We start from the raw sequence: 10266 nt of genomic DNA, 5'->3' as shown, positions 1-10266 counted from the left end.
ATGTTATCAGAACAAAGGGAGGAAATGAGGCAGATGTTGCACGCAAATAGGGACGAACCTACCATGCCCGTTGAGCAACCCGAGCTGATTCCCAAGCAATCGGAGGAAGGGAACTATAGCCGCCATGTGAGTCAACTTGGGACTCAAGGAGAACGAAGGAATGACCCGGAGAGGGGAAATGACAAGGATGAGCGGATGTATAAGAATTTCTTGGGTGCCAAGCCACCAAGTCTCTCGGGAAGCCCAAAGCCTGTTAAGATTATGGATTGGATCTCCGAAATGGAGATGGTGTTCAAGAGCTGCAACTGTAGCGAGAAACAGAAGACCGTCTTCGCAGTAAGACAACTGAAAACTGGAATCTTGAGCTGGTGGAAGTTACTGGCAGATACAATGCCGCGAGGAGAAGCCCTAAAGATGTCATGGGATGAGTTCTTGGAACAACTGAAGGCGCAGTGCTGTTCAGAAATAGTTCTGATTGATCTGAACAATGAGTTCCAAAATCTGAAGAAGGGGAGAATGAGCGTTGACGACTACGCTACTGCATTCACGGAGAAGATGAAATTGTTTCCATACCTAGTGCCAACCGAACTCTCCAAAATTGAGAAGTTCGCAAATGGACTGCCAGCCGACTTTGGCTCAAGATGGCAACCACTCTGAAATCAGCTGTTCGAGCAGCTAAGAATGTGGAGACCCAGCAAAAGGAAAGGGGTCTGGAGAGGTTCGAGGTTGGTGATCAAAGGAAATTCGATGGATCTTCAAGGTCCAACAAGAAAAGTAAATTCTCGAAGTCCGGTTCGAAGGGAGGAGGAGCCGAAGCAAAGTGGTGTGACAAGTGCAAGAAGAAGCACTCCGTAAAATGCGACGAAGAAGTCACCTGCTTTAAGTGTGGAAAGACCGGGCACTATGCCAATGAATGCACCCTCACCAAGAAAGTCTGTTATGGGTGCGGCGAGGAAGGTCACATTTTGAGGGACTGCCCGAAGAAGAAGGAGGCGGGAAGACCCAACATTCCAACGAAGCTGAAGGCAAGAGCCTTCCAGATGACGCTCGAGGCTGCAAAGGAGGCAGCAGACGTCGCTTCAGGTACCTTTCTTGTAAATGGATTGCCTGCCAATATACTATTTGATTCCGAAGCCAACTACTCCTTTGTGTCGCATAAATTTGGTGGGAAATTAGTATTGCCTGTAGAAAAACTTGATAATGCCCTAATTGTGGAAGTTGCCAGTGGCAAGTTCGTACCTGTTAGTGATCGTATTAAGAACATAGTCATCGACATAAACGGAAATGAATTCCATGAGGAGTTGTTACCCATAGAATTGAACGGTTTCGACATCGTTCTGGGAATGGATTGGCTTAGCACCAACGATGCTGAGATTCAATGCGGAAAGAAGATAGTAAGGGTAAACCCACCCGGAAAAGAGTCATTTATGGTGTACGGGGACAAACGCCGAGTAAATTCTGGAATCATCTCCCTGATGAAAGACAGAAAATGTTTGTCCAAGGGATGTGCATCATACATGGCATTCGTAATCGATGCTAAGAAGGAAAAGAAAGAGGTACAGAATATACCGGTTGTGTGTGATTATCCGGAAGTCTTTCCCGAAGATCTTCCCGGATTACCACCTGATAGACAAGTGGAGTTTCGGATAGACTTGTTACCAGGTACAACATCGATAGCAAAGGCACCTTACCGATTAGCACCGACGGAGATGAAGGAACTCATGACGCAAATTCAGGAGCTGTTGGACAACGGTTTCATTCGACCTAGTTCATCACCCTGGGGAGCTCCGGTGCTATTCGTAAAGAATAAAGACGGAAGCATGCGAATGTGCATAGACTACAGAGAGCTGAACAAGGCAACGGTAAAGAATAAGTACCCTTTGCCAAGGATTGATGACCTATTCGATCAGCTACAAGGTTCGAGCTATTTCTCAAAGATCGATCTTAGGTCATGGTATCATCAGCTGAAAGTGAGAGATCAGGATATTGAGAAGACTGCATTCAGAACGAGATATGGACACTACGAGTTCTTGGTTATGTCGTTTGGACTAACCAATGCTCCAGCAGCATTCATGGATTTGATGAACAGGGTTTGTAAACCATTCCTCGATAAATCTGTGATAGTGTTCATCGACGACATTCTGATCTACTCGAAAAGCCAGGAGGAACATGGCAAGCATCTACGAGAGGTGTTGGAGGTATTGAAGAAGGAGAAGCTGTATGCAAAGTTCTCCAAGTGTGATTTTTGGATCCGAGAAGTCCAATTCTTGGGTCATGTGGTTAACCAGGAGGGAAAATGGTTGACCCAGCAAAAATCGAAGCTGTAATGAAGTGGGAACGTCCAAAGAGTCCCACGGAGATTCGAAGCTTTCTAGGATTAGCCGGATATTACCGAAGATTTATCCAAGGCTTTTCTTCGATAGTTGCTCCATTAACAGCTTTGACCCACAAAGGAGCTACTTATACATGGAGTGAGAAGCACGATGAGGCATTCGAGAAGCTAAAGAAGAAGTTATGTGAAGCACCGATTCTTTCTCTACCCGATGGAGTCGAAGACTTCACAGTCTACAGTGACGCATCTGGAGTCGGGTTGGGTTGTGTTCTGACCCAAAGAGAAAAAGTGATAGCATATGCCTCTCGACAATTGAAAGAGCAGGAAAAGAACTACCCCACTCATGATTTGGAGTTGGCAACGGTAGTTTTTGCCCTAAAGATATGGAGGCATTACCTCTACGGCACGAAATGCAAGCTTTTCACTGATCATAAGAGTCTCCAGTATCTCTTTAATCAGAAGGAATTGAACATGAGACAACGACGCTGGCTAGAATTACTCAAGGACTACGACTGTGAGATACTTTACCACCCCGGTAAAGCAAATGTTGTTGCTGATGCTCTCAGTCGTAAAGTCAATCTTGAAAGGAAAAGGCCATGAGCGTTGAGAATTGAAGTTGTCTCGACAATTGTGGAAAGTATCAAGAAAGCTCAAGAAGAAGCTTCAGAAAAGAATGACCGAAAGGAAGAACGTTTGGGAAAGACGTTGGTATTCGGTACAAACCGTCAAGGACTGAAGGTATTCCAAGATCGGATTTAGGTACCTAAGATAGGAGGAGTAAGAGAACTTTTGATGGAAGAAGCGCACAAGACCATGTACTCAATTCATCCCGGCAGCACAAAAATGTATAGGGACCCAAAACCCTACTACTGGTGGTCGACGATGAAGTTCGATGTTGCAAAGTATGTGGCCGAGTGCGTAACTTGTGCAAGAGTTAAGGCACAACATCAGAAACCGTATGGGAGTTTAGAACCTTTACCTGTACCTATGGGTAAATGGGAAGACATCACCATGGTATTTGTGACTAAACTGCCCAGGACGAAGAACGGACACGACATGATTTGGGTGGTCGTGGATCGTTTCACCAAGAGTGCACACTTCATAGCAGCCAACGAGAAGTGGTCTATGGATAAGCTTGCAAATGCTTACGTGAAGGAAATTGTGAGACTTCACGGTGTTCCTCTAACGATTGTATCTGATCGTGATAGTCGTTTCACATCAAGGTTCTGGAGAAGTCTACAAGAGGAATTGGGTACGAAGTTGTGTTTGAGTACAGCTTACCATCCGCAGACTGATGGTCAGAGTGAAAGAACGATTCAGACACTGGAAGATATGCTAAGAGCATGTACCCTCGAGTTCCAAGGGAACCGGGACGAGCACTTACCTCTAGTAGAATTTTCCTACAACAACAGTTTCCACTCGAGCATCAAGATGACACCTTATCAAGCTTTGTACGGACAGAAGTGTCGTACGTCATCTTGCTGGCTTGAGGCTGGAGAAAAGCAGTTTATGGGCCCCAAGATAGTCCATGAGACTGCTGAGAAGCTGAAGGTGATTAGGGAAAGAATGTTATCAGCTCAGGATCGTCAGAAGAGCTATGATGACAAGAAAAGACGATCGATGACCTTCGAAGTTGGGGATTCGGTTTTGCTTAAAGTATCACCGTGGAAGGGACTTATAAGATTCGGGGAACGAGGAAAGTTGAGTCCAAGGTTTATTGGACCGTTTAAAGTTCTTCAGAAGATTGGGAACCAAGCTTACAAGCTGGAATTTCCCGAAGAACTCGATGGTATACATAACACCTTCCATGTGTGTTATCTGAGGAAATTCACGGGAGAAGTTCCCGACATAATTCCAATCTCAGAGTTAAGGATGGATGAGAATAAGAGGTTGATCGAAGAGCACGAGGCAATTGTTGACCGTAAGACTAAGAAGTTACGACGCAAGATGGTCGACCTAGTACTAGTCCGATGGAAACATTCGAATGGGCCGAATCTCACTTGGGAAACAGAAAGCGACATGATGAGTCGCTACCTACATCTGTTTGCTGATGCATGATTCCGGGACGGAATCATCCTAAAGGGGAGAGAATTCTAACGCCCGAGTTTCGGGGCTAAGCATTTTAGATGATGTAATAGTCTAGGTCAACTATTGTAACTCTTTTGAAATAATAAAAATGAAATATTTAAATACTATGTGAATTATGTGTATTTGTGTGCTTATTACTTATTTATAAATGAATAATAAATAAAGGATAAAAATAAGCGTCAAAATTAAAGTGTGAGATAAGCCCGATATCTTTACATAAAGTTGTAGTGGTCGAAACAAGGATTCCGGGGATATAAAGAACGCCGAAATCCGAGTTATAACGAAGAAGTTATGACCCGTCGAAGTTTCGCAACGGAACCGGCACGACACCGGGAAACGTAAATAGTGAATTTACGATAGAGCGACTTTTAGCCTTAGCAATCTAAACAAAAGTCGTAGAATATGTTAAACCGAGAGCGTCCATAAAAAGAACGCCCAAATCTGACTTCGTATGAGGAAGTTATGATTTTTCGAAGTTTCGGCTTAGCAGCGTACAGCCCGAAGTTCGAATATTAGATTGATCGATTTTTGGCCAACACAACCTAAACGAGAATCGAAGATCTCGTTAATAGTAGCATAACGATAAAAAGACAGACGAAAACGGACGTCGGATGAAGAAGTTATGAATTTTTAACGCACCAATCTGTCCCGGCCTGTTAAAAATATAACTTTTAAAATAAAGTCAAAATTAGCCAACAGAGTCTAAACGAAAGTTGTAGAGTACGTTCCCGCCTACGCGTGGATATAAAGAACGTCAAAAACGGAGCTCGTATGCGAGAGTTATGATTTTTAGAAGTCGGGAAGCAAAATTATGAAGCTGTTACGAGACCGATGACGTGGCTCAATCTGGGCTGTCCGATGCTGATCACAGACACACTTCGGACTTGGACACCTGACTCACAAACGCGGCGCGTACGAAACGAACGCCCAGCGTCCGAGGAACGCCTCGCGTCCAAAGGAAACGCTGCGCGTAGGGATGTCTTCTGCAGTTCCGAGAGGGTCCACGTCGCTCCATCAGAAGAGTGCCACCTGTTGTACGACCGAAGCTACGCCCCGCGTAGACAAAGGGAACGCAACGCGTACCTGCGAGGCCTCGCTCCTATAAATAGGGGTGCGAGGGCAGCCGAGATTTTCACACCAATTCCTATTCTTTCTCTCACTACTTTCTCTCTCTAAGGGTTCTAACCCACCCTAAAGCCTAGGTGAAAACCCTAACACCCGAAGGAAGCCCCGAGGAAAAGGGTCTTTCGGTTCGAAAACGCTGCTCCAAGCGAAGCCCGGTTTTCTTTAAAATCCGCTGTAAGTGAGCTACGCCTACGCAATTTTTAATATAGCTTCTAATTAATTATAGTAACATTATTAGGACCTTAAAATAATTATTTGAGCTGTTATTATGAGTTATATAGAGTGTTGTTTAACAATTATATAATAATAATAATAATAGCTAGACTATTAATTAGTTGCGGTTAACGTTAGACTAAACCCTAGTGGTATTGATACTAGGTTTTGTCAAGGGAAAACTTATTTTGAGATAACAAAGCGTTGTCCGAGTTCCGAGTCACCCCCTTAACAGGTGAGTGCATAGTCACTTTCATCTTACATATAGATATGAAGTATTTAATATAAATTACGTGCTATGTGTGCATATTGTCTGAATACTTGCTGTCTATGCTGATGAAAGATTTTTATACATGTTTTAAATGATTTAAACTGTATATGTATTTTATATCTACAAAAATGTTGGGGAAAACATGGGTAGATGTAATAGACGATGTGTGATAAAATGATGAGAGGCCTCGATGTTGTTGTTGTTGATTCTGTCATCTAGCGGAGTATGGATGACAACCACAGACTCTTCTAGACAGTCCAGTGGAACGCTAGCATGCTCGCAACCTGTAGGTGTTTGTGAACGATGTGTTCACCAGTGCACTCCATCCCCCTCATGGTTGCCTTTAGAACATTTATTGCTGAGGAACCCCCTTAGCAGTAGTGTCCATCCCGATGATGATCCTTAGGCTAGGTCCCTTATGGTAGGTGTTTGGGGACGTAAAGTGAGGATAACGGGAACGGGTAATCGGGTTATTGGTGGTTGATGAAATTAAATAACTTATTTATTGTGGGTTGAAAACCCTATGTGCTCACCAGGCTCTCAAACCTGACCCACTCAGTTTCTTGTATTACAGGTAGTGGTGCACGAGCATAGATATGATGTTTGGGATGAGAGATTACGGATATAGGCCTGTAGATATGAATAAATGTAGTAATGCTTATATTGTACTGTTTATGCTTTTGATCTGTATCGAACATGACATCCCGAGGTTTTTAATGAAATAAATTTCTACGGAAATGCTTTGATAAATCTTTATCATATTTTATTTTAGGAACAAATTCCGCAACACTTTTATTTAAAATGTTACTCTGATTTTTAAACAAAGCATAAACAAAATCGGTCTTTTCTGGCCGTGAAAATGGGGATGTCACAAATTTGACCAAGTAACAAATGATGTTTTGTAACTTTACATTTACATCATAACATCTATTACACGTTGAGAACTTTCCAAATTTATAAGAAAACGAAAATGTTGTCGAGAAACCTGTTTTTCTTAGTGCAATATTTCAGTCCTAATTCAAAAACTTGTTTGAATTTGATTTGTTAGATTATTTTAGATAAAAAAAAACTTGTTTTAACTAAATGCTTTGCAAGTATTTTAGTATTAGAACTTGTTAATGCCTGGTACCGACTTAAACTGTGAAGAAAACAACCTACGTCATTCGAGTTAGTGATGCCAAGTGTTTAAGACGGATTACTTATCAATTGATTATTTTCATTCCAATTTATTGCATGTTTATTTCATACAAAGTTTTTTTTTTATTGAAATTAAAAACCTTTCATTTCAATTGGGATTGTACATATTATCGTACCAGGTTTTGAACCTTAATCCAGTATAAATGGACAAAGTTTCCAGATTATACATAAAAAACATATATAGCGATTTCATTACAAGCTTTAATTCTCATTATATATTTATATATGGAGAGCTAGACACGCACTATCATCTTTTTCTTCCACCTGCATAAGAAAAACAAGATTACGATCAATACACAAACTAATATACAATTAAACGACAATAAGTCGATGAGAAAAAATATGACTTAGGTATGTTTAACATACTTTTTACAGTTGGTATCGTCTTTGACGGGAGGAAGTTTCATGGCAAGCATGCATTCCTTGGGAAGAACTGAGAGACCGATGCCAGTAAACGGTGTGCCTTGTCTGTCGACCACAGTTTCTTGTATGCAGTCACAAAGATTTTTTGCATCGGCGTCAGTTTGTATACCTTTTCCTATCCTCCCGAGTTGTACACAACACGATATTGGGGGAGGTGTGCATTGATCGTTACAAGGAGCTTTTCTGCAATTAGGGTGGCAAGTTATCACGTGCAGATAACAAGTTATCATGCGAAGATTAATCCTCATGCAAGGAAGAGTAAGTTGTCCTTCAACCTGTGTATTTGGTCCCCCAACCCCAAGCACCAATATAATGACCAAAGTCCATGCTATTCTGGCTGCTGCCTCTTTCATGTTTTTTTTGTTCCTCGATCATATATAAACTTTTGAGTTTGAAAACCATATATAGAGGTATCATGAGGATGACTTGTGTTTTTCCAAGCCAAGGGTAGTATTGTATTTTTCATGTAAATACAAATGTATTAATTAGTATAAGTAAGTAAATATTTCTTTTTTGTTAGAGGGAGTCTTACAAGAATTTTTCCATGGGTCGTTTAGTCTTTTCACAGACTGATGGAATAGTACAAGTAACTAAACTTTTATCGGTTATTAGTTTCATGACGAAATCCAAACGTAAAGATGCATGAATATATGAGTTAATCATGTGATTATTTAAAATGTCATGAATTGAAATACTTGTGGCGTGTGGAATAAGGATTAGTAAGAATAACAGAAGTATGTCCATAAAATATCGATCCAAAAATGTACGTAACTGCCAGACTTTCATAATTAATCCGTACCTTTTTTTGTGGATCCCTAATATATCTATGATATTTTGGTAAAAATAGGTTTGTTTTAAAAAATCTTTGTATAAATAGGCTACTTTTAAAAAATGTTGTATAAAGACAAAATTGCAAAAATGGTCCCGGTGGTTTCTTATTTTATGTGGTTATGGTCCAAACGTTTGAAAAGTTGCAGATTTGGTCCTTTTCAACAAGTTTTATTGTGGTTTTGGTCCCTTATCCGTTAAGTTTAACTGGTTGGCTGTTAACTTTTTTAAAATGACAATTTTACCCTCAGGGACCATTTTCGCAGTTTTGTCTTTTACCATACCATAAGGACCATTTTTGCATACATTCTTTTTTATTTTATTGAAGTATTATATATTAATAAATATTATTTTTAATATATAATATTATATATTAATAAATATTGTTTTATTGGATTATTAATTTATTATAGTTGATTTTTTTTTGTTAGAGTAATTCTTTTTATTAAGTTATTATATATCAATACATATAGTTTTTAATATATAATAATTATATCATAATAAATATATTATTAGATTATTAATTTCTTTTAGTTAATATTTTAATTCTTTTTTTTTAAATTATTTTTATTGGATTATTTAACTTATTATTTTCTTCATATACTAAATATTGTTTTATTGGATTATTAATTTATTTTAGTTAATTCTTTTTTTGAAAAAACAATTGTTGAAGTAATTATTTTTTATTGAATTATTATATATCAATAAATATAGTTTTTAATATATAATATTTATATCATAATAAATATTATATTATTGGATTATTATTATCTTTTAGTTAATTTTTGTAATTTCTTTTTTTTAAACTATTTTTTATTGGATTATTACTTTTAATTTATTATTTTCTTCATATACTAAATATTATTTTATTTGATTATTAATTTATTTTTAATTATAGTAATAGTTCTTGTTAATTATATTGGTTCCACCACAAAGTCATGGGATACGCAAAACTGTCGTCTCTCATCATCGAAATCGGTAGGATTGCTGCAAAACACTTTCATTTCATCTAGCTTATAATGAGAAACCATAGGGAAAATACCATAACCATCACTCGGTCACCACCACCACTTATAAATGTTATAGGGGTTTGTTGCGCATTATGTGGGATATGAAGGATTCTAGTGGATTATGAAGAGGTTGTCGCAGGTGGCTACCAGCAACGCTAGGTGGAATAGGGTAGGGTATCTATTGAACCTCCAATGAAGGTGTTTGGAGGTGATCCTGCCAAATTTTGACGATGATAAGCGACACTTTTATGTATTTCGACGACTTTGTGGTGACACTAATAAAATTAAAAATAATTAATAGTATACATTAAAAATAATATAATAATCCAATAAGATAATATTTATTATATTAAAAAAATAATATATTAAAAGTAATATTTCAACAAATTAATAATTCAAAAAAACAAATTACAAAAATTAATAATCCAATAATGTATTATTTATTATGATGTAAATATTATATATTATAAATAATATTTGTTGATATATAATAATCTAATAAAAAAATTGCTCCAATAAAAAAGAAACTATAAAAAGAATCAACTAAAAGAAATTAATAATCTAATAAAATAATATTTTGTAATATATAATAATCCCATAATATAATATTTATTATGATATAAATATTATATATTAAAAACTATATGTACTGATATATAATAATTCAATAAAAAAGAATTAATTCGACAAAAAAATTAAAAAATATATAATTAACTAAAATAAATTAATAATACAATAAAACAACATTTAGTATATGAATAAAATAATAAATTAAAAGT

At 37.8% G+C, this 10266-nt stretch overlaps 1 long non-coding RNA gene across 1 annotated transcript; it reads right to left on the bottom strand.

Moving 5' to 3' along the window:
- Positions 1–7339: 7339 nt before the first annotated feature.
- LOC145126118 (uncharacterized) lies at positions 7340–8020 on the bottom strand. Its single transcript, XR_013716341.1, has 2 exons — positions 7593–8020; positions 7340–7490 (listed from the first exon to the last, which is right to left on the bottom strand). It is a non-coding gene; the product is annotated as an uncharacterized LOC145126118 (long non-coding RNA).
- Between the last annotated feature and the right edge of the window lie 2246 nt (positions 8021–10266).

Source organism: Lactuca virosa, chromosome 7 (assembly GCF_052849685.1).
Source record: "Lactuca virosa cultivar CGN04683 chromosome 7, Lactuca_virosa_CGN04683_v6, whole genome shotgun sequence".
NCBI lineage: Eukaryota > Viridiplantae > Streptophyta > Magnoliopsida > Asterales > Asteraceae > Lactuca > Lactuca virosa.
This window is presented reverse-complemented; position numbering and strand designations above follow the sequence as displayed.